Source organism: Charadrius vociferus, unplaced genomic scaffold, assembly GCF_000708025.1.
Source record: "Charadrius vociferus isolate BGI_N301 unplaced genomic scaffold, ASM70802v2 scaffold79, whole genome shotgun sequence".
Taxonomy (NCBI): Eukaryota; Metazoa; Chordata; class Aves; order Charadriiformes; family Charadriidae; genus Charadrius; species Charadrius vociferus.
Genome location: NW_009650182.1, coordinates 1,074,639 through 1,100,542, shown reverse-complemented (window position 1 = coordinate 1,100,542; position 25,904 = coordinate 1,074,639).

Here is a 25,904-nt window from a genome sequence, read left to right as displayed (position 1 = left end):
ATTGTTGCAATCAACTAATTTGATTTCCATATTACTTCTGGATCACTGTTACGGAAAAGACTTTTTACAAGGTGCCCTGCCCCGATATGAAATCAGATCCTCACACTCCACCTCCTCCATACATTTAACTGCATCGTGTGGGCTGCACGGCTCAGCCAGAGAGTAGAGAGGGATATTTGCCTCCTGCGTTATCATTACAGTCAATGCTAATCAAATGCTACTAATGACAGTAGGCTTGTTTTACTGCCAAATAGCAGGATGATATATATTTTGGTCAGAGGGGAGTAGTGGAGCTGTGGAGTGGAAGAGCTGCCTACCCTGTAGACCCATACTCACTCTCCCAGTACTCTTCATTGCCATTTTGCCATGGGGCCAAAACATTTTCCCTAAAAACTCTTTTTCCTGTAGGTATTGCAGCTGAGGTGGGACAAGCTGGAGACTGGAGGGACAAAGACTGGTAGAAAAGCCCTGGCAGTATTTGTACCTAATGATTGTGTCGTGGTTTAGGAGTGAACGTGGTTAGTATCGCAGTGCTGCAGGCTGGTGGCATGTTACCCAGTGCTGCTGTTTAAGCCTGAAGGAATTGCAGTGTGAGTCAGACAGGAAGGCAAGAAGACAATTTGTATTATGGCAGTTGTGATACAGATACTGTCTAATGCAAAGTTGGTTGCTGTGAGGTTCCAGTCTTTCTGCTATGGCTTTCCCATGCTTAGAAATTCCACTAATTTAAAGTTGAATTTCTAATGAGAAACAAAACCTGTTCCTTAATCAGTGAGATTGCTTTCATGGAATACTTCATTCAACTTTGTGCAAATTGTGAAAGCCATCTAATATTTGAAAATGAAGTCAGCTGTTTTTGACTGAAGAGAGCCAGACTGAAGAGCGCTAGCAATCCCTGTGAAGTCCTCCTTCAATGAAGTGTAATTTGGTTCCATAATATACTGAGCTGAAAGAAGGCAATAAAATAGTTCTGCACTTAGTCCTTTTTACATTACAATTTTGGAGTTGCAAGAGTGGATTTACCATTGTTTCTTTAATATCTTTCTCTTCTTATTAGGCAATATATAGAACACCAAACTTTTAAAATCCACTTTAAATGTTATTAGAATAACTACTATGTTGGAGTGGAGAAAATACCCTCTTGTTCTTCTATAGAACATTCACGTGGATACCACTTTTTTATTATTTGAAGCTGTTTCGCAGAGTTACACAGAGTTGCACAGATCTTCCTAGGTTGTGATTTTTCTCAAGTCAATGTCAGAACTTACTTTTTCATACTCGCAAAGATTGCGGTCTCTGACAATGAGATGTACCTCACTTTAGTTCCGTTTATCTTGTTCATCAAGTCAAACAGCTCTTACAATTATTATCCGTGATCAACTAGCTCATTGGCATGACAATTAATCAAAGTATAAATAAGAATATAAGAAACTCTGTGGTCGCTACCCTACAAACTTCACTGGCACCTCTAGTGAGTGTTCTCTCAGCATAAGGAAGAGGCACAGGTTGGTAAGGATATGGAGAAGGCAATTACAGAGCTGGAGTATGGCTGGGTTAGTTCTGGCTGCTGGGCTTTGTACCTCTGAAGGCTTCTGAGAAAGAAGGGAGCGTGCCATTGGGTACTGTCCAGTGTCTCCTTTTTTTTTTTCAGTGTTATCATGGCTTTGATCACAGCTTCACAGCCTTTGGTGGCTTGAAGTGTAGAACTTCTTTCCCCTGCTGAAAAATTACAGAACATACCTGCTTAATTGTTCTCAGTTACGTGATGGTTTTTCTTTTAACCAATTCCTTTCTGACTTGGGAAGAAAAGGGATGTGTTCTACATGGAAACCTATGTACAGCTTTTTCAGATAATTTAAAAGCGTGTTTCCAAACTGATCTGGATTGTCTTGAATTATGTAGTTGGTCTTCAGCCTGAGTATGTAGGAAATGTACAGTAACGTAAAATGAAGATGTCTGGTTTATTATGTTGTCTGCTTGTAAAATACAACTAACTAGTCACAAGGGAAAATCCTCTTGGAGAAAAGATACAAATTAAATAGTGCCTCACTTTCTCAGTTATTACTTTCCTGTTATCTCAATTTTGTTTTCATTTAGATTTTTTTTTTCTTCTAATAATCTGTAGGACATGCGTTTAAACTAACCATTAATGCTTCATTTTTGATGTCTGTAGTACTTTTACCTTTATGCTAATGTATGTAGATGAACAGGTCAGGACTTGACCTATATAATAAAAATACCTTAATTTGTTCCTATGTACATTCCAGGGTGTGGGTATTTAAATAAAAAGGGGGGAGGGGTGGGGGTGGAGAAGATGATCTGGTGCCCGGTGCAGTAATTGTAGCTGGAGACTGATGCTTGTGAAAGGAGTGCAGTTGTCAAAATAGCCACCATCTGATGCTGTTTTTTCCATCCCTGCTGTAAAGGCAGCTCATGGAGACACATCTGCAGCGAGACAGAGGTCGAGTGCCCACTCAGGGCAGAGTCTTTCCGCAGTCCTCCATAAGGTCTTGATGGCAAGATACGTGCATTGGGCTTGTCACTGCAGTGGGGTGCACCTCATGGCCATGCTCCTCAGTGCTCTTGGGGAGAGGCAGCTCCTGAAAAGCTCTGTGGCTCCACTCTGCGCCTCAGCTCTGGGCTTCATGCAGTAGCCTACAGTACGTGACCTGGCCTGCCTCTGCCGTGGGATCGGGGCACGGCTGGCCTCAGGGTTGAACCATAGGGTCTACCCAGCCATCCCTTCTGGATTTGTGTCCCCTACCTCTGGTTCTGTGAGGGATGCCAAAGCTGACTTCAAGGGCTGATGTGTCAGGAGCCCAACTGTGCAGAGCACTTGCAGGCCATAGGCAAGGTTTTGCATCATAGATAGGAAGTAGCACTCACCTCACATAAAACACTGTGGGAATACAAAAAACCAATGCTCACAGGAAAATGCATGCATGAGATGGGGAACAGGAGTTGATGGGAGTTCTGGTTTGATTTGCACCACTGACCGTGGGACCTGCAGCATTTCTCAACATTCAAGAAATATTATGTGGATGTCTGCAGGTAATTTTGAGTCATCCTGGAGAAAAAAGACTGAATCCTCCTCCCCATCCCTTGGTGGTTTTGCCATAATATGATGGTGTCCACATGTGTACACACACAGATAATATTCTTTGTTTAAAAGCCCTAAAAGTTTCTGTAGGGACCTGATCTAATCTCCTAGATGAGCTTTCCCTTTTTGCAGCTGGTTTGAACTGAATCCGGTGAAACAGTTACAGTACATGGTCTGCATCCAAAGGAGAAGTGTTGCTCCTCTGAGGACCGTTAGCTATAGTAAGAACGTAGCCCTTAGCAGCAGGGCTGGGCTCAAACTCATGTCCCGCCCTGGGCTTTGGAGAGGTTGTCCATGAGTCCTGAGCTATGGTGTTGCTCCCCTATGTCTTCTGAAGAGTGCTGAACAGACTGGTGACAAGGCAGAGTGAGATGGGCACCTGGTGAGATGTATTCCCTAGGTGCCTCTCTCCGGTACCTCTCCTAAAATACCTCAAATGCTTTTACTTTTCACTTACTGTCTGTCCTCTCAGTTGCTTTGTCTGGAAGTAGTTACTTGTAGAAGTTCTTGCTGCTGGTATAAGATAACTTGGCAACATCTATGAGAAAACAGTTATATGGGGAAGAGGTTATTTTGAGATTTTTGTCTTATCTGGAGAACTACCAAAAGCTGGGAAGTGCAAAATACGTGTGGGGTTTTTTTTCCCCCTGAAATTTCACACTGCTTTTCAAAATAAATTCTTCTGCCTTTAAGTGGGTGAGTCCTTGCTCAAAAGTAGTGATTCCCAAATGTTCGTATTTGAGCCAAGAATAAAATCTTTTTTAATGCAATCTCTTCAGAGCCTGCCTTTGAGAAAGAAAGAATTTAGTCGTCTTTTAGAGACTTTATTCTCTTTATAGAACATAAGTTTGCTTTTCAAAGGGAAAACTGAGAATTGCAGTGAAGATACTCTGTTGCATTTTTGGCTTGATTTTATGCAGGATATAGCACTTAATACAGCAAACTGCTTAAAAGGCTAAGTTATATAATGACCATGAACTTCTTAAATAACCATTAGTATTAGTACGTGATTGTCAGTAACACACACTGTAATAATATTCAGAAATTAGCAGATACAAAATAACTATCTGAGTCTTTCCTCCTACTAAGCTGAAAATCAAGGATGTGGCTTTGTAAGTAGGAAAATGGTTGCAGATATAGTCAGATCTCTTAAAGATATGTTTTGCTTTTCTTTTTGTTTATCCCTATTTGCATATCTTAATTATGTAAAAAAACTTCAGTTTGGAAGCTGACGTGCTATTTTATTTCTCCAAGTATCTTTTAGTATCAGCTCAGTGAGTGCCAGTTTTTAGGAGCTTGTTAACTTGCCTGTGACAGTTTCTTCATAGCTCTACTATGGCAGCTGATGTCTGACAGCTTTAAAATAATAATGAACACCATAAAATTCTTCCTATACTTAGCAAGGTGATCCTGTAGCTTCATTTCAAACAAACAAACATGCCTATGTTGTATGGAAACAAGTAAGTTTGTTCTCCCTTGCTCTGCGATGTATCTGTTGGCGAACTGCAGCTGGCTTCTCAGGCAAGGAAAGTACCTAGTGGTAGATGATGAAGTGGTATTAAGCCAGTCCTGATGTCAATCGGCTTGTCGCGTATGCTTGAGGGAGAAGGGTCAGAAAATAGCCTGCAAACATTTCCACTTCCTGGTGTTAAATTGTGGTTTTATTATTGTCAATGTTGGCTACAGATGGGGGTATGAGGTGAGCCGTTTATGGATAAACCTCACTAAATCAAATTCGACTCCACTTTAAGAGAAGCGGCACCAAATCTAAGCAAAAAGTCTCTTGCTGCTTTGGTATTTAAACTTTTATGACAAAATGGCAGTAGTTTCAGTCGCAGTGGAAAATGGAGACTTCTCAAAGCTGCTGCACTGGAAAGTATATCGTTCTCTGTGGTTCTCCTTCTTTATTGCACTCCATGCCAAACCTATAATCACAGGATTTAGAAACCCCTCCCCACGCACTTTTGAAAAGTGGACCGATCTTTCCTTGAAACAAAGTAGGTCTGTGGACTTCTGAATGGCTGACATTCATTTAGCTTCCAGGTGCACCAGGAGAGCTCCCAGTTAGAGACAGCAGGAACTGAGGGCCCAAGCCCAGCTGTAAGTTTCCTGCTGTAGCACCTAATGTGACTTTGCTTCACGTTGTGGTGTAAAAGTATCAGAAAAGATTGTGTGAGGCAAAAGATGGTATTTAAACACAAACCTTGCTCTTCTACTAGTCATTTTGCAGCACCAGATAAATGGTACCATCTTTTAAGATGTTAGGGGAACTCCATTGTGTTTGAAGGATTCCTCCTACCCTCCGCAGTTTGTGAAGACCTTTACCAAGTGCTTGGACTTCCTCAATTAACCCAGAAATTTACAGAAAGGTAATGCAAAGTTCACAGAGTAGTGGTTTGGTATGACTGTGTGAACTGGAATTGTTTAGTATATTTGCAACAAGAGGGTTTGTTGGGTTTTTTTTTCTGTTTTCTTGAGCTTTTTTCTCACCGTCAAGTCCATTCCCAGAAATGATGGGTTGAGTTGTATGTGTATTGTGTCCAGGTATCATTCTGGCAAAATCACTGACAAACTGATGTGTGTGGTTATTGTTTGTTTTTGAGGAAGGCAGACACTCTGCTTCCTAAGCCAAAAAGAAACTTTTCTCAGACAAAGCTTGATCTTTTTGTAAGTATTTTAAATCCTGCTTGTGTATTGCAGGTGCATGCCCAGACCACATGCTGCCTGGTGACCGCTCCCTCTGTGGACAGAAGGATTAGAATAGAGTTTCAGCCCTAATCCTGGGTTTCCTGTGCAGATTCACTTTACAGTCTTATTCCTGTTTAGTTGCCTGTTTTTGTTTATACTTGCTCTCAAAAAAAAAAAAAAAAACCAAACCAAAAAAGGCACTAGCAATCGTATTTATTTTTATTGTATTGACGAACTATGTTAAGATTTATGCCTCCTTTTTTTTTCTCTCCTAGACTCTTCACAGGGTAGTAATTAGCCAAGTGCTATGCAAATTCTTGCAGTAAAAGGAATTGGTTATCTGTTAATTAAATAAAATGATCACAATTTTAGATTTAGGTTATTTCCAAGTATCTAAATTATTTAGGATCTGAAGTCTTAACTTTTTTTCAATTAATGCCTTAGTCTAGTTTTTGTTAATTTTTAACTCTATAGTAAATATATATGGTTTCTTATGTACAGAATGATATCCTGTAATAAAACCCCCAGTTTTTGTCTTCCTCAGGGCATGAACTGACCTTCAGAATTTTGTGAAATGTGAAAAATGATTTGATCACTTTTTTAGTGGTCTTGCTTTTTGTACTTTTTATGATCCCTCCAGTTTTAAATTTGGTTGTGCACAAATGAACTGCATCTAAAATTAATATTGGCCAGGATGAAAACATGCAATTAAACTTGTTCACCAATATGTTTAATTGATCAAGAAGTTGGTAAATGACTATTTTCTCCTTATGCAGTTCCTTTTGTTTATCCTCAAAACTTTTGTATTTAGGAGCTATTTAAATCATCTGTCATCATTAATTAAAAGAATTAGTTTCTTGGTGTTCTAAGAAACTTAAAAGATGTTTTTGAATTGTGTAGTGATGGCAAATGATGGCTTTTTGCTTAAAGAAAATAATACTAGAAGCATGTTTGTGGTGTGTTAATTTTTTGCCAGGTTTTCATATCTTAATTTCAGTTTCTTTACCAGTCTGTTGAAAGACGGCTTGGTGCCCTGGTGAGAAGTCTAGAAAATCTAAAGTCAAAACTTCAGAGGTTTCAAAAGCTCTAGGTTAATAAGATCTTTTTCCACGGAGATTCAGTTAATTTAGATTTGTAATAGTACCCACTGTAGTGGGTGCTACAAAAATATAAATCCGTGGTGAGACACACATAAAAATGCATGGAGTTAAGTGTAGTTAACAGGACTGCTTGGAAAATTCAGATGTTGGCAATTTTACTTATGTGTTTCTGCAATTCCCTCATTCTCACTAATCCAAAAAAAATGCTTAAATGAAAAATAAGCCTGTATGGTGGTACTACTAATTAGCTCTTGTGTCCCACGTTGAGGGAGCTATGAGCTGCCCCCCGTATGGGGAGGGAATTCTTCCATTTCTGATCCATCTATTTGTAATCTCCTACTGTTATTATTGAGAGGCCTAAAAATATACTGGATTCTGTTTCAAAAAGAAGATTGAATATATGTTACTGTAGGAGCAGTGTTTTAGGTAGTTTAGGCAAGAAAATAGCTGTTGTATAAAAATGCCTACATAAGTGTAGAGTCTTCCATTGGCATGCCTTTGAGGCAAATTAATTTGTTTTCTATACAATTGAGTGTTGTTTTTTTCTGATTCTCATAGAAGCTCAGCAATGAGCCTTGAGCACAGAATAAATTCTTTATCCTGTGTGATTTGTGTGTATTTGTCTTTTAAATCTGTTTAACAAAGTAGTGCAACAAATTTGGGATTAGCAACATGCTAGTTAGCTTTGCTGAAGGAGGCTGGGACAGAAAAATGGGGAAATTCACATTTTTTGCATTAGGTCTGATTAGCTGGCAGAAAGATCAGCTGTATCGTGCATTTCTTTTCAAACAGTTCCTGACCTCACGAGTGCAAGGAAGTTGTGATCCAGCAGTAGCAGTATAAATTTTGCAAAGAAAATAAGCATGGGTTTTGTGCAGATTTGTATGTTGGCAGTAAAATATTCTCAGGTCATGGGCTTTCCTTTTACCTCTCACAAACTTAAAAATAATGTTGATTCAATGCCAACTGCCTGTTGCACATGCCTGTTTGTATTTTAGTTCTCTTTGCTGTTTTTAGTGCCTTTATTTTCCCCTCTGGATCCACTCTGACACTTATGATATGGAGGGCTCTTAATACCAGTTTAAATCAGGTATTGCTTGCAAAAGTTTCTGATACAGTATGAAATATGAGTTTCAAATTTCAGTAAGAGGAAGTCTGGACTGTAAAACCCTACTTTTAATCTAGGCTTATTTGGTTAGATTGTGTTAAATCCAGTCCTAAAAATACTCAAGCTTTTTTGGGTTTCTTATTATTTTCACTTGGGATCAAATCTCTTTGAACTGTGTAGACACGCACCTGTGCTCATTTTAATCCCTGTGTAGTTTTCATCAATTATCACAGCAGGCAAGAAGAAAATCAAATTGTAAAATGCTTTTGAAAAGTAAATACATTCAGCCTGGGGTTCAGGTTTCTGTTTTAATCAAACATCATCTGTATTCATGTTCTTACACAAAGCTGGGTAAGGGAGGGACAAGAAAAGCCTTTTTTTGTTTTCATTGTGAAATATCTGTTTTGAAGTGCTGTGGTGTATGGTGAGTATAATATATTAGTGTTTGTAGAGGAAGGCTGTATTGTGTGTGTATATGGATTTTTTTTTTTTTTTTAAAGCTAGGAGAAAATCTAGGTCAAGAGATTTCATTCTTGTTAATAACTTAAGGCTTTATTCAACAAAAATTATCCTCTGTGGCTAGAAAGCTTGCTGACTGGGGGAGCGCTGGTGAGGGAGGAATCTGCTGCCCTCAAACATTGATGGGAGCATTTCCCTTTCCATCAGGGCATTAAAACGCTTACCTTCTCCCATGTGTTCTTGATCAGCACCATAAAAGCTCACAGGGGCATGATCTTCATGCATTCCTCAGTGTGGGGCCATGCTTAGGGCCGGGGACCCTCAATGTTTCCCCCTGCTGTGTGTGCCCGCTGTCCAGCTTAGGCTCCACACCATGGCTCCAGTCTTCCAGCTCTGCCTCTGCCTCCTGACCACAGGTGATCACATTCACCAAACCATGGAATGGTTTGGGTTGGAAGACACCTTAAAGATCATTGAGTTCCAACCCCCCCTGCCATGGGCAGGGACACCTCCCTCTAGACCAGCCTGGCCTTGAACACCTCCAGGGATGGGGCCTCCATAACCTCTCTGGGCAACCTGTTCCAGTGCCTTACCACCCTCAAAGTGAAAAATTTCTTCCTGATCTCTAATCTAAATCTACCCTCTTCCAGTCTGAAGCCACTACCCCTCGTCCTATCACTACATGCCCTGGTAAAAAGTCCCTCTTCAGCTTTCCTGTAGCCCCCCTTAAGATACTGGAAGGCCTCTATAAGGTCTCCCCAGAGCCTTGTCTTCTCCAGGCTGAACACCTCAACTCTCTCAGCCTGTCTTCATAGGAGAGGTGCTCCAGCCCTCTGATCATCTTCCCAGCTGTTTATGGAAACTCACTTTCCTGAGCACACTCTGACAGGGCCCCTGAAAGTCCACAGACAACAAAACCAAATTCTACCTAAAACAGATCTCGTGGTATTGCTAAAACAAGTTGTGGCCACAGGACTAAACTTTTTTTTTTTTCTTCTTACATGAAAACATCCATGTCAGTGAAATAAATAAATTTGAAAGCTTGCCAATTCTTGTTTTAATTCATTACGAGATACAAAAATGTGAAATCTCTCCCTTGGCCTTGTCTGGCTTTACTATTCCTCTTCCCTGGCCATCAGTGCCCTGTGTGTTCAGCTTCACAGCGCCAGCATCTCACCCTGATGTTAAATATGTAAACTGGAGAAATTGGGAAAAGTGCTGTTAAATATGTAAACTGGAAGAATAGGGAAATTCTTGGCTCTTTCAGCTACAGTAATCTACTGTATTAGCAGTTTAAACAAACTCAGGGAAAACGGTTGTTATGAAGCCTGTAATTTTCCCTTAAGCTTCTGTGTCACCCTAGAACCAAAAGGAAAGGTAGTAAAATTAGGATAATTAATCATGGAACAACTTATGCAGGGGATGTAATGAATTTTCCATCAATTTGCAAGTTCTGTAAATCAAGATAAGAGGCTTCCTAAAATAATGCTGTTTATAAGCTATGGCTGCTGTACTTGAAAAACAAACAAAAAAAAGGTTAAGTAAGTTGGATGCCATCTGTGGAGGCATCTTCAAGTTGTTTCTAGAGTAGTTCCTTCAAACGTGAAGGTTTAGAGAACTAGTCTGTATTTTCATGTCTAGCACTGTATCAAGGAGTGAAAACTTGAGGGAGAAGAGGTCATTTAAGTTAAAAACTTTGCGTTCAGGACTCCTGTATTCACACTTTCATTTTCTTCTGTTCTTGTCCAAGATCTTGTGGGTGTGGGAGGAGGGCAGAAAGCTGGCCCATCTGCTGCTACAGGACCTGCCAATAATACCTACTTGCCCTATGAAACTTGGTTTTGTGCTGGCAAACGACGATGTGTTATAGTTACCGCTTTCAGGGCAATTCTTCCAATGTGTGGAATTGCAGGTCCTAATTTCCCAAAGTGAGGTGTGCAGAAGCCTTAGATATTGTAGTCAGCCTTTGTGACTAATATAATTGCTGCTTCTTCTTGATTAACTACTGTAGATGTGAAGCAGACTTTGAAGCAAGTCAGTTGACACCCACACAGGACTAAATTATAACATCCTGAATAAATAGCTATGCAGTGTAAGTGCTAAAGTAGTGTCAATACAAAGATAGTTTGTTCCCAACAATTCTTCATATGTTGAAAATCACTTGAAATTTGCTGGATTAAGAAGTTAACTTGCATAGTTAGGTTATTTGCATATACAATCAACAAAGATTATCAAGATCATTAAAAACATAAAACAGGAGAGGAAAAATGTATGAATGTTTAAAATACATGAAAATGTATTTTAAGTATACCTATCAAATTCTGTTCATGTCCCACGTATTTTATTGCAACTTCTATAGTAAGTGGCCAAGTGGTGACTTTGGTATACTACTTTTTCTTTAAAGTGTGATAAAATAATCGTTCCCTATTTTGTGGCAAGCAAATTGAAACACGTTCTGCTTGAATTCCATCACATGAAACCCTTCACCAGGGTCTGAGGAGACACACCTCTGAAAACTTATCCTTTTTTTTTTTTTTTTTTATTAGCACACAAACATAACGACTGGAAACTTGAATGCATTGTGTGTACAGTATGAAAATGTAGTAGTACAAATGATAGCACTTCAATAAAGATCAAGGTAGAAATCTCTTTAGATGTTGAACTTCATTTTAAAGTTTGTTCCTTTTATCTTTAGTCCTTTTGATACTTAATTTCATATGTTACACAAGCACCTTCTTAGATGCCTCATATTTGAACTTACAATTAAGAATGTTCAAATTCAGTGTTTGGGGTTTAATACTTGTTTGGGTTCCCATCTTTGGAGGTAATGTGCACAGAATTTTCTGCAGGAACATCAGCATATCTGATACAGCAAAATTTATCGACTTGTAAAAGTGAAAATGCCATATTGACATTTTATTAGTCTGGTGAAATCATCAAAATATGCGTCATTTGGGATATGTGAGCGCTTCCAGTGAAAAAATATGTATTTTCATAGACAAAAATGTTGCATGTATTTTTTGAGATCTTTTTGTAACTCAAATGACCAACATTATTTTCTTAGCTGTGGGATCCTTTGGAATTCCAAAGATTAACTAGCAGAAGTGTTAGTGGTCCACCTCTATTATTTAAAAAAGAATTGCTAGGTAGTTGCAGAATGAGTGACAGGGTAGGATGAACTCTCAATTGCCCTTTGGCTTCAGGGTAGAAAAGAGACATTGCTTTATGGACCGATGATATGCAACTGTCAAGTTGCAACCTCCCATGTGGCCTTTCTCTTCCTTTCTGACTGTTGCCGTGAAATAACTATCTACTTTATGAATTCTGTTCCTATTTTGAAAGCTCTTTTAAGAAATATTGTATGCTCTTTCCTTCTTCCCTGACCTCAGTGCTGTTAAATGAGGATAAGAGTTATCAAAAGAAGACTATGCATGTGGCAACCCAAGAAAAAGCCCCATCATCTGTCTGTGGCTTTTTGTCCTGCATCTAGTGATATGATGTGACTGCTTGATGTCTTGCTTGATATTTTTATTTATAAGGTATAAGAAAAGGGTCAAAAATTTATGTTTATGAGCTGTCAGAACAGTGTTAGAATATAGTCTCTTAAGCTTGGCTTCTGGTTTGACATTTGCCGAAAAAGTGGCCCAAATCAAGGTCAAACTGATGGAGGCAACTGTTGCCTCTTTCATGCCTTACCATAGGGGCCTGATACAAGGTTGATAAATGTTTATAGAATAAGCAATAAGTGGCTGAGTCCTCAGAAAGGAAGTGTAAAACCTTCTGATTCAAACTGTTGATTTATACTGCTCTTAGTGTTAGTAGTTGGTTTGGCTGCTTGCCCCTTGTCGGTGTTTGCCAGCTTCCAGCTATGTGGAGTGGAGCAGTTGCCTGGATTCATTTCTTCTGGGGTATGGAAGTGCTGTAGCACTGCACTGAAATTCTGGGTAGTAATAATTTGTATTTTCATTAAAATCTTTTAACCAATAACCAGATTTTGATTACTAGCTTTAAACAAAGAAAAGTTGTCATGGTTTAGGCTGGGCTGACCGCTAAATGAATGACAGATGCTCTCTCTTAACCTCTGTCTTCCAAAAGGAGAAGGGAAAGAAAATAAGGCGGAGAGGCTTATGGGTTGAAAAGAAACTAAACTAATTTAATGAAACATGAAGTATTAACAATAAAAAGAAAACATAATAATAAGAAAATAATGAAATATATATGAAACCAATATTGAGCTCTCAGGATGACGATCATGTCACTGGCAGGCACTGGGAAAGTCCCAGACTGGACTCAGAGTTGGGTGGGAACTGGATTCAGGAATGCACAGAATTGGGATCAAAGGCAGATGGACACACAGACCTATCCTCAGACACCGGCCATTGAAGAAAGAGCTTGACCCCTTTGATCTCTCACCTTTTATACTGAGCATGAGGGAGATGGGATGGAATACTTTGGTCAGTTGTGGGTCACCTGTCCTGTCCGCTCCTCCCTGCAGGTGGGACCCCTCTACACTTTTCCACTTCTGACCCTCCAACGGGGCACATAACAAAGTGAGCTGGCCTTGGGAACAGGTATAAGCAAGACTCTCTTTGCATACCATTCTTTGGTATTAACTATAAACATCAGGCATTATCACTCTGGAAGCAGATGCTGTCTTAAAAACACACTGTTAATTTCAGAGAATGCAGTTAGCTAGATGAGACTTAACTGAAAAGTAAGATTACTGAAAAGAAAATTGGTTCTGTTCTATCTCAAACGAGGACAAAAGTAAACAATCATGGAATCTTGTGTATTTTTTACTTCTCTACAGAATACTCAAATGGCCCGTTTCTAAGCTAGAGTTGCATCAGTATATGAAGCTGTTTCCTTCTCTGCTTCTCAAAATTGTGGTGTGCGGCACGAGAATGTTATTATTAAATGGCTCGGATGAAGGTAGACTTTGCAGACCTGGCATGTTGTGCTTAATTCCTGCTTTTTGTAAACACCTACTACTGAGTTGTCCTAAGCACTGAGCCCATGGCCTAAGGGTGGGCTCCACTTCTTGTGGTCCAGGAAGGAGGGCTTTTGGTAAGACATCCAATCTCTATGCATTGCTGGGTGTGATGCAAGGGCTCCTTCTGCAGCCTCATTAAAGTTGGATCGTTCATATCTTATACCCAACGCTCTTTTTCCTGCAAGTGTGATGCTGTTTTACTGCTCCTATCAGTGATGATAGTGAAGTATTGGAACAGATCACAAAGGGAGGCATTAAACTGCTTGGAGTTTTTTGTAGTCCAATATTAGGTATATTTAATAAACAACAGTCATGCTTTAATGTAGTTTCTAGGAAAAGTTAGTGTGTGTACTCTGAAGTGTGTTGACCTGAGTGTCCCCGAGTCCCCATCTTGGTCAGTAACGTGGGGTCCTGGGGTACTCCCCAGTTACACACTGTTCCGGGGAGCTCCCCTGCCTTAGGTGTGTTGCAGACAAAACCTGGGTGTGAGATCCAAAAGAGTTGAGCTGGGTCCCCAGGCTTGGCTGGTGACAGGGAGCAGGACTGACCACTGCAGCAGGCAGCACGTCTGTGCCTGGCTGAGGGCTGTACACTACTATATAATGCCCTTGTAGCTGGCTTTTTTCAGTGTTGGTATTTTTTTATAAATACTTTGGTGCTCACTCTCTTGTGCTTCGGAAAGTAAATTTTAGAAATAATCTCTGATTTATCTCCTCTTTGTATCTTTGACCCTGTAGCCTGACCCCAAGTCAAAGCTTTGTATATCTTCTTATTCCCGGCAAAGTGGACTGTGGGGTTTTTTTGAAGGCCAACTGCAGAATTAGTATTTCCTATCATGGCCAATACATCTGTTTCATGTCTCTTATTACTAACATTTCATCTGCTGACTGGTTTAAAGTTTAAAACTGAGTTCACCTCTCTGTATCCTTTCCTCTCACAGCTGTAAAACATCCGAAGAGAAACAATTGCAGTTGAATAACCAGGAACCAAGTTAGTCTTCCTGGTTATACTGAGTTGTGAAGGGCCAATGGCGTAGTCTGGGTGTGATGCAGGGCAAGCAAGTGGCTGTCCTCAAGTGAATATAGATTAAACTAAATTCTTGCTACTTTGGGGTTTTAGTAACTTGCTCATGAAAATACTTTACCTGGAAACTTGAATGTAGAAGTGTGTGCTAGAGAGTCTTTCAGGCCAGAGGAAAATTTGCCTTTACAGGCTCTAACATCCATCTGTATTTCAGTGACGCTGAATGAAAAGATAAATTGATGACTGTTTCCCTCAGCTGATTCCTCCTGCCAGTTGTTTCTTATATTTTCTGAAGTGTATAACTGTTTTATTTTTGATGGTTTTTTGGTTTTTTTTTTGTCCTCTGTGTTTGCTAATGTCTCATTATTAATAATTTGTACTTACTCTAGTTCTCAAGCTTACATTGTAAATTCAAGTTCTTGTTGTGTTGGCCAGCGAGCAAATGAAGGTGACTTGAAACTCCTCCAAAATGCGTGCGTGGCTCGGTATTTGGTAACCATCTGGTGCTTTCATACTTCCCAGTCTTCCCATAGATGTGATAAAAGTGCTGTGCTACCTCTAGTCATTCAGGTACTTTGGAGAACCACTCTTGCAGTTCCCTGGCACCGTTCCCTGGCAAAATTGCTTGGGTAAGTTTTACCTCAGCATCTAACTGTGTTCTGAAAACTTGACAGCTGTCTTGATCTGATCATTTAATGGGATTGGGTGTCACTTTATTGTTTTGAATGTGGGTCATTGTCCCTTGGTCATACCTAGGGGAGAACTAACACATCTTATGTGGTGGTTCAGTACCTGGATAGAAGGCTTAAGACTCCCGTGTCTCTTGCACAGCTTGTCTTACTTGGATATGGCAAGATGAGGGAAGATGAGATGCTACAGCAAATTTGTTTTATAACTTGCTTAAAAACTGTGGCTGGATTTGCAATGAAAACAATCATGAGTCCAAATCTGTTGAAGGCACTAAGGAAGATTTGTCTAGCTTTGATGTTGCAAAGACTTTTGAAAGTGTTTATGCGTTCCAGAGTATCTTTCTTAAAATGATAATGGCGTCCCTATTAAAAGCCAGAGAGAGGTGTCACCCTTGTCAGGTCTAAAATCATGTCTCATGCATAGTTCATGCTTTTAGTTCCACGCTTTTCTTATGCTTAGAGAGTTCCAGCTCTACCCATTAAATGCTGCTAATTTTTTGAAAATTTGTTGTGAGAATGCAGACAGGGTAGGGTAACACACGTGATTCCCTCTTCAGCTGCATATAATTACTCTCATGTATATTTTCATGAATGTTTTGTCTTAAGATTTCTCCCAAATAGCAGACAAGGATGGTGATAGCATATGGTTGCTTCTAATGTCTGTGCTAAAGTCAAACCAATTACTTAGCTTGCATCTCATGAACTACAAAGTGGTTATGCTTTCATGGGAACTATGAAAAATGAATAAAGCTAAATTACAAACTCAAAGTACAGTTCAGAAGTTGGTCTTCTTCAGGTGTATTTATATTTTGGACATAATTCTGTAAGATCGTGTATGCTGACATGTTCTCTGGATCATCAGTAAAGACTCTGAGTACACTGTTTTTTATAAACGGAAATCTCCAGGGCTGTGTCCAAGTTTTAAACCGTTTTCAAGACCTCCAAGCCATGAATCTCATTGGCATACATATATTGGTATCCCTGAATGAATGATTCTTAATGACTTTTATGATGCCCTTTTTTGGAGCTTAATTAACTTTTTTTAACAGCTAGAGAAGTCACCAGAAACGCTTACAAAGGGTCTCTTTTTTTGCTTTAATTTCTACTTTTGTTCCCTATTTTATGGTTCTCTGTAATTTTATAGTAATAAGGCAGAGTGGTTTTTTTCCTATTCCCTTTCACAGGGAAAACTTAAGAAACTTGATGTTATCATTGAATTTCCTAGATATATTTACTTAAAATAAATCATGGTACCAGGCCCCTTCTTCAGTCTGTCTTCTCTTGTCACTTGAATCATTATACTTGCTTTTTGTTGTGTACCTTGTTTTCCTTTTCACAGCCTTTCTTTCAACTCTTAGCTCAGCCGTCATCACTGAACCCAGGAAGGTTCACAAGTATACGGGTTTTCTTCTTTTAGGTCCCTTGGCAGAGGTCACAGAGACTGACGATGGTAGCAGATTGTACATTAGCATATAAACTCAGTTCATAAATTCCCAGTTGCAGTTTTTAGTTGGTACCTCTTGAATTGTTTGTGCTTTCAGCTGGGGAGTACTTTCAATTCTCTGCTGCTTTTCAGTGGAGTTTCTTGAAGGAATGGTTCCCCATGATAGGCGTGTCCATCCTCTTCAATAACCACCTATCTTAGATGTTTATCTTACCAGACCTAAATCTGACTGCTTTTTGTTGTCATTTATTTGCTTGGCATCTGACTGTTGTTCCTCAGATGCACAAAGAGAGTGGCAGGATAGAAACCCATAAGGTCCATCCACACTGCTGCTTTGTTCAAGTACTGTGGTTTCCCTGCCTTCCATTGCCCTCCTAGACAATTTCTTCTACAAGAGACACGCCATCTCTTGTTAGTCATCTTTGGAGTCCTGTTTTACTGGGCTGCCCACTGATGCTTAAGAACCCTAATTATTTCCATAATAATATCTATATGTATTTTCATTCTTTTTTTTAATTCTAGGAAAAAAGAAAACCCATCCTGTAGAACCAGGTAGCACGCTGGCCAGAAAACCTGTTTTTCTGTGTTCCTTTTTTCTTGTTTGTTTTTTCTCTATTATACTTTCATGACTGTTTGTGATTCATTCTAAGAAAGTGCTAGACTTCCATTAAAAAAGTTTCTAGAATAAATGCATTTTTTTTAATCATTTACCTTTATAAACTTGTAAGAAGTGCAGTGAGGAAGGTTGGAAGGACAGAAGCTCTGATTTTGGTAAGTAATCATAAGATTGCATTAAGGACTCTGTTTTATTTTCCTGAGAAATGGTACAACAGTGCGTCTGGATCATAAAATGACAGCTTGTCTGTATGCAATGTGTGTATTTCCATGGACACAGAGTGCTTAATCCATAACTGATACAAACCTTAAATGAAACCCTCAGTCTTGGAGACTAGAAAAGAGTATCTGAGAATGTGAGCAGAAAGCTTACGAGGGTGAAATGAAACTCTGTGTTTTGTCCTTTCTCTTAGATATGTTTTTCAAACATGCTTACATACAAAACAGCAAATAAAAATTTAGTGTGCAGGACTTGGTAATCTGCTTCTAATTGAAGCTTTCTGTCAGTATAATTAACGTTTAGGAGATTCATGTACCTTCTGCTTCTCTAAATGTACTGTAACTTCCCCTGACAGTAAATAGTGACTGGATAGCTGTTGTGCTGATCCAGAGTCTTCTAGTGAGATGCTCACAGCTTCAAGAATAGTGGTAGTGAAACTGAGACTTTTAAAGATGCTGCTGCCTTCCAGTTGTCCAGTTGATGTAACTCTTGCTTGGGAAAATTAGCAGTATTTTCATCAAACTTTGTGGTGAGTAGGGCTCTTCTTAGTTTCTTATAAGTGTCTTACTTTGTGATTAAATTTATTGTTCTTTGTCTAAGTTGAGGTGAATTTTTTTAACAGTTATGTATAAAGTCAGAAAACGTGACAGTTAAGATTTCCAGCTCAGAAGTAAAACCTCCAATATTGAAGATACTTCTGCGTTTATTTGCCAGCAAAGGTAATACAGAGTAATAGTTACCCTAACACTGTGTGAGGTATGAACTTATTAACATTAGTTGTTGGAAGCCTGCCTTCTGATTTTTCTGGATTTCTTTAATTTGATTCTTCCATCTTTGCAGTGGTTTAATGCTGAATAAGTGAGCAGATTACAGCTTAGTTTTATTGTTGTTTTTAATGAAAACATATCTGCCTACAGGACTAGAAACTGCCAGAATTAGTGGATATGACACCTTCCTAACCAAACTCCACTAATTAATGTTTCTGAAAATCATGTTCTCTAAATTGACTACACCTTCTAATGTCTTTGATGTGAGCTTTTTACCTGAAAGCTATAGAGGTATGAGAGTAGTGACTCAGAACCTCCTGCCTGTGAAAATTTAGGGTCTGCCCCAATATCCATTGATAAATATTTCCTTGTTTCTGGTTATGTGTATGGTTGATATCTCCTATACTTCTCTTCTGCTTTGTTAAATAACCTTATTTTCTCTCAAGATCTGTGCTCTGTTTGGCTGCAGAAAGCATTCATATCTCTTTTGGCACAGAAAGTATATTTTATTTATTTGAGTAGCTAGATTCTTCCAGCTGCTTAGTTTCAGTTTCCTGACTTCAGTTTCTCCCCAGTGACAGCGATTAAGGTAACGCCTTATCAAAGCATCAAGTTATCAAATGCTTAATCATCTGCTGCTGAGTTTCCATATCTGCTTATTTCTTTGTCAAGAAATCCTACATTTTTAAAGACCTTAGTTTGGATTATGGAAACCTCAGGGTAGACTCGAGTGAGGTTTGAAGGTTTAAATCAGTGCCTTTGGGATTGTTAGAATAAGAAGTCCATTCATTCATTCACAGATCCTTCTGCAATAGGTTTGGCTTCTCTTCCTTGAGATGTGTATTTTTCTAAGTACTAAAACTTTGATTTCATACTCAGCAAGAGAATGAAAGAGAGGAAGAACATAGCAAGTGAGGATGAAAACTCTTTTTAGAAAGCAAGCCCAAAGACTTGTTGATATTGGACAGTGAAGCAGGAAATGACGTGGTTCATAAAAGGCTCCAGCTTGTTGGATAAAGGCTAAAACTCAGGATGTAGTCTATAAATACAAAACAGTTTCATAAAAATATTTTTAAAGTGCATTTGAGTGCCTCAGAGAAGCTGACTGATAACTGTGTAGCTACTTTAAAATATATATATATATTTGTGCACATGCATACACTCAGAATCACAGAATGGTCAGGGTTGGAAGGGACCTCTGGAGATCATCTAGTCCAACCCCCCCGCCAGAGCAGGGTCACCTACAACAGATTGCACAGGACAGCGTCCAGGCAGGTTTTGAATGTCTCCAGAGTTGGAGACTCCACAACTTCTCTGGGCAGCCTGTTCCAGTGCTCCACTACCCTCAAAGTAAAGAAGTTCCTCCTCATGTTTAGATGGAACTTCCTATGTTCAAGCTTGTGCCCGTTACCCCTCGTCCTATCACTGGGCACCACTGAAAAAAGACTGCTCCCATCCCCCTGGCATCCTCCCTTTAAGTATTTGTAAGTGTTAATAAGATCCCCCCTCAATCTTCTTTTCTCTAAAGAGACCCAAGTCCCTCAGCCTTTCCTCATATGACTCGTACCGTACTTTAAACATGAATATATTCAACTCAGTGATATGTATTTCCTGTAGGAGAGTGGTAACATTACCAGTACCAGATGTAAATTTGGGAGCTACAGCTTGTATTCTTTGCAGACTCTAAACCAGCAACTTAGTGGAGAAGCAGAAAGCAAGAGACCCCAATTTCAATAGGGCAGAAGGGGAGGAATCTGTGAAGCTGAATATTTTCCTGCACAAAAAGACAGAAACTTTTTTTTTTCTGCAGTATTTTGTCACAAGTTTTTCTTTTAAAGCAGAACATCTAGCAGCCTTCTGGGGATTTTGAGAGTTGTCTTCTGTCCTGACCAGTTGATAGCTGTAAAAATTGTCCCTCAATTTGGAGATAAAATTGCTTGTACTTGAATTTGCAAAAACTGTTGGCCAAGAAACATGGCTGGAACAGATTTACTAGCTGCAATTAATGGCCATGTTCCCTTTTTTCCCCTCTGACTTGTTGAATATGAACTTACAGGGATCTTAAACTATGAGTTGCTGCCATCCTTTTGCTTGCAAAGTTGTTTTAGTTATGAGACTGGAATGACTGTCAGTTCAGAATTACTGCTTAAATTGCAGTAATTTGGAATATCAGAATAATTTGTAATAACACAAGAGTGTGTTTTTGGTTGGTAATCTATTGTTAGGCTGTTGTTGTACTAACCAAGGCAAAGTTGGAAAACATCTTTTTTCCTCCCATGTTTTTAAAATGCTGTTTATTCTTTTTTCTTCTTTTACCAAATACCAGAATATCAGCAGTCCCATAGTAACTGAGTAGCTGTAATGCTACATCACTCTGAATATGCTTATGCCTTCGTCTTCCTATTGTTATATTTTCTAATTTATCAATGCTTATATGAAGGTGCCCATCTGTCTCAGAAATCCCTCTGTTGTTGCTTATTTCTGTTTTACTAATCATAGAATCATAGAACGGTTTAGGTTGGAAGGAACCTTAAAGATCATCGGGTTCCACCCCCCCTGCCATGGGCAGGGTCACCTCCCACTAGACCAGGTTGCTCAAAGCCCCGTCCAGCCTGGCCTTGAACACTTCAGGGATGGGGCAGCCACAGCTGACCTGCGCAAGAGAATGTATGAACGAATGGGCTTCTCTAATGTCAAGACCCAAACTCATGCAGGTTCCCCAAAGATTGGGAATAGGGAAACCCGAAGTAATTGATATCGGACAAATATTGCTGCTCATTTGGTGTGTTAACTTTGTGAGACAACTGGTTTTGTGAATTTGTGCTTAAATAGTTTCCGCAAATATTTTTGAGGTTTTTTTAAAGGAACCTCCTGCTTCATCACACAGTTTGTAACCTGATTACAGTCCTGTTTCTAGAGTGAATAACTGATTAGAAAATTAAAATCATTTGAAAATGCTCAGAAATGTTTGCTTAAAAGAAGCTGCTGCGCCATCTGCTTGTGCCAGTAAGGGTTCTTGAGCACATACCATCAAATAAAACCAACCCCCAGAAATCTCAGGTACCTAAGTACTTTTCTTCTTACAGTATTATGCTAGAGCTGATCTTACCTCAGGTAGCATGTTGAGAAAAATAAATAAACCTGAACACGGATGTAGGTCCTATCTTGCAACGTACTATATTCTGTATGGCTGTTTTGCATATAAGAAGCAGCAGTGAATCGCATTCATTTCAGGAAGGCAGTCATGGTGTTATCCTTCCCTTCCGATGGTGGAGTTCAAGGATTTTTATTTTGAATTTTTCTGAGGAAAAGACAGTGTTCTGGAGTGCATATTTAACAAGGGCTGCTTTGTCAGCTGGGTGGAGGTGGTGCACAGGGAGGTAAGGCAGTTTGCAGGCTGGATTTCTTGCCTACAGTGAGTGTCACAGCACTCTGTGACTCCCCTGAGAAGGTGACGTCTCACCACTTGTGCTCTATGCTGTGAAGCATTCCCGAAATGTGTCTCTGAGCAGTTTCAGTATGGGGAAAATAATGACAGGAGGGAAACTCAGAACTGATACCTGTAGGTCACCTGTTAAATATCAGAGCTTGGAGATTATGCTGTTAGGACTAGCAATATAAACACTACAGAGAACATCTACAGCTGACCGAGTGCTTGTCTGGTATTGCTAACCGTGTCTTGGCAGCCTTTTGGTGTCCAAAAGAAGACATACCTTTCTGATTTCTGAAATTTAGGTTGTTTAAGTGGAAAGATTCAATGTAAAAGGACGCTTGTTGCCTGTTCTAAAACTGTGGCTTTTGACACACGATGATGAAGCTAAATGCCTTCCCTGTTGCTGTGTCTCCAGGCACTGCTGCAAGGAGCCTCTGGGAGCTCCAGGGTGAAGAGACCTGCCTCCGTCTGGAGACCTCTTCTAAAGGTGAAGACAACCTCCAAACACACCAGGCAGCCATAGCAGGAGCTCAGAAATCTTACAGCAAGGTAAAGATACTAATTTTCAAGCAAACTGAAGTGGTTGATACAGTTTTCAAAATAAGGATTTCTTTTCTTACTAAGTAAACACACAAATGCATCTCTGAGCTTTCTCCTTCTTTTGTGTGTATTGCTGCTTGCTACCTGGTACAAATGTTGTCATAGTAAATGCCAGGAGAGGGGGGGAAAAACCAACATAGTGCATTGTAGGTTAGAGCCAGAAGTAATTCCTTATAATATTAGTAGAAAGATATATCCTCAGTCCTTTGTTGACAAGGGAACAGACTGTTTCAGAGCTCTACAGCATGCTCTGTTTTTAGAAGCGTATCCCACTTTAATTGCCGCATTCAGAGCTCGTTTCAAGTGGCCACAAAAATATGGAAACGCTCTCGGATGTCTTCAGCGACGGGAGAAGAATGAGGTTTGCATATGATGAATTTCTGTTTACCAGCCTATAATTATTGCTTAGTATGGTCATCCAGAAACTCGTTCTTGCTTGTAAAGGGCAAATGCTGATGGATGAAAAAGAAATGTGACCCAAGAACTTTGTTGAACCTATCACTGCTACAGACCCAAGCACTTGGGGAAACTTGACTATGCTATGGTTTTGTTAGTTAGCCAGGATTTTGAATGTAGTGATGATATATGCAGAATCTTTCCTTCATACTGACAAGATTAATTGAACTTTGTGTAGAGAGTTGGCTGAAAATAATGAGTAGCAGTGGAAATGTTTTCCACAGATTTCTTCAAGATTAAATGTAGGTCTTTCTAAAGGTCTGCCAACTTCTGCATTTTTTAAAATAGCTGTTGCAAGGTGTTAACTTCATTGTTGGAAGGTTCCTTAGATAAATATTCCTTGTTTTGTTAGAAAAGAATTGCAGATTTTTCTTGTTAATCCTTTATTGATCTTTCTAATTTAGACTGAAATTAGGTCTCCAAACTAGACCAAAGTTCATTGTCCTAACATCAGTAGAGTAAAATCAGAATCGGCATGAGTCTTCCCATGAGCATGGTCAGCATTTCACCCCATGACCTTCCCTTATGGTTTGTTGTATGTGCCTGGGAGTGAGACCACCAAGCACGGTTAGGCCCGCTTATCCCTTTCTCTCTGCTTCTTGCTTTTTTGAATGCAGTTTCAACTGTGTTTCTCCAGTCCACCAGCAAGGTTGGCTTGGACAACTAAGGATACTGTATTGAAACCCTGGTAGAGCAGAAAACCTGATGATGATTATACAGTGTTTTCAATCTGGAGGAAAAAAAAACAAATCCAGAAATATTTCTCTCCTTACTGTTTCCCTCAGTTACATTTACCTTAGGAGCACATGAAGCAATAAAAGGTGAGATAACCCTGAGCTAAAAAAATAGAGTATTTCTTTTGAATGTTATTTAAAAAATGCGATTTTACACATTGGGGGAGTAAAGACTTCACAAAAGATATTTCCATAGTGCTGTGGGGTGCATGCATGTACTGAAGTGGGGTGGCTGTGGTTAGCGTTCATCTACGAAGTGTAAGGTACTGTCAGATTTTGGCGATGCACAGTGTCCAGGATTGAAATGCAGCCTTGAACGCTGTCACTACTTCCAGCAAGGCAGTTTGTTCTGTGCCTTTCTCTCTCTTGTTTCCCTTTGTTGGAGGGGTGTGTTGCTAACCAGAAACACATGATATCAGACAGCCAAATGTTCTGGTGAAAATCAAGGGCACTTCATAGCTGTGAGGATTTTATATTTGCCCTAGATTCTTTTTTCATTGATGCAGCTGTAACTGTTGTTGTAAATTATATGAATAATTGATCAAGGAGTTCTTGTTACCTCAAGTAATGTTATGCTTATTGCTTCTCAGAACTGTGCTGCTCTTTGTTGTACTACGGCATTGCTCATACTCTGCTCTGTGTGTGTGGCTTTTATTCCCTTAAAGTTTTCTTCTGCTCCCACCCCCTTTGCTCTCCCTCTGTCCTCTCTTCCCCACAAGAGCACGTTGTTTTTGCTTCAGTGTATTCTATGATTTAACTGTAAAGCAGGGTCTTTTTTTAATCTACAGCAACACATTTAAAAAAAAAAAACAACAAAACAAAAAACCAAAAACCCAAAAAAACACAACTCCACAGCCCTGGGAACTGTGCAGCATATACATCTGGTTTCACATAAGCTTGAATTGCTGGCTTTACAAACATGAAACATGTAGTCCTTGCCGCAGAGTTAGCTAAAGTGTTCCGTAACTTGAGACCGTATTCGGAATAAAAACAAAATTGTATAGCTTCTTTACCATACTAATGGAAAACATTTAATTTACTTCTTCAAGCCAACCAAAAGAATGACGCAATGCTGCTCAAGCAGATTTACGGTGCCTTTCTTCCGTAGAAATCAATACAGCTTGAAGGTGCTGCGATGGGAACTGGCTAGTTGACTGCAATCCAGCTGCGTTCAAATGTAAACTTCTGTACCGCAAACCAAAACTGATGATTTTGATTTGTTCAGGCATCGCTGTATCTCTGAGATATTATGGTGTTGGATTTTATTCATGGCTTTTCTCTGCTTTATTGCCATTGATACTAGATTGGAATTTCAAAATAGCAAGTTCAGTCTGCTTATGCTTTTTATTCTCAAATTGTTCAGTTATTTTCTGCATTTCCTGAATTAAAATACTTAGCTCTGTGGTAGTGATATAAGCAAAAGCAGCTCTATGTACATGCCATGTGTGCCTTTCAGAGGAGTCTTTTTTTTTTCTCCTCAAAAACAAACAAAAAAAGCAAAACCCAAAACCAGGCCTTCATTCAATGGGAGTGTTAAGGGCTAGCATAATAATTTTCCGCTTTGTAGAGAAGAAGCTCTGCACAATAAATGTTCTTCCATTTTTTTCCTGCTAGAGGAGGTAAAATGCAACAGTGTTGTTTTGGCTCAGTCAAAAAAGGGTTCTTAAAGAAGAACTATATTTGTTCTGAAGAAGTGAAACAAACAGTGCTGATTTTCATAGTATACTAACTTTTTATGCCTTTGTTTCCTTTCCTATTCCCCTCTGCCCCCAAAAATCACTTTGACTTTATTTAAACTGTCTACTATAAGAGGCTGATTCTCTTCTTATTTTCTTCCTTCATGGGATTTCAGTCTTGCTTAAGTGCTTTACTTCTGGCAGAAATTCTCTTCTAAAAATAGCCCTTAGGATGGGGTCCCTGACACTGCTTTTCTTCCTGAGTGCTGTATTTCCTTGGGAAGTGCGGTGGTCTGTGTGCTGGTTATACTAACTTCTACCAGAAGGAAAATCATGACTTGATAGTTGCCCACCAGCTTGCCAGAAGTAGCTTTTCATCTTTTTTCAAAAAGAGAATTCTACCTTTGTTTCTGAAGTAACTTTGATCCAGGTTTCTTTAGTTTCTAACCATCTGGGGTGCATCCAGAAGAGTGTGGCCAGCAGGTGGAGGGAGGTTATCCTCCCCCTCTACTCTGCCCTGGTGAGGCCACATCTGGAGTACTGTGTCCAGCTCTGGGCTCCCCGGTTCAAGAAGGACAGGGAACTGCTGGAGAGGGTACAGCAAAGGGCTATGAAGATGATTAGGGGACTGGAGCATCTTTCTTATGAGGAAAGGCTGAGGGACTTGCGTCTTTTTAGTCTGGAGAAGAGAAGACTGAGGTGGGGATCTCATCAATGCTTATAAATACTTAAAGGGAGGGTTCCAGGTAGATGGGAACAGTCTGTTCAGTGGTGCCCAGTGATAGGACAAGAGGTAACA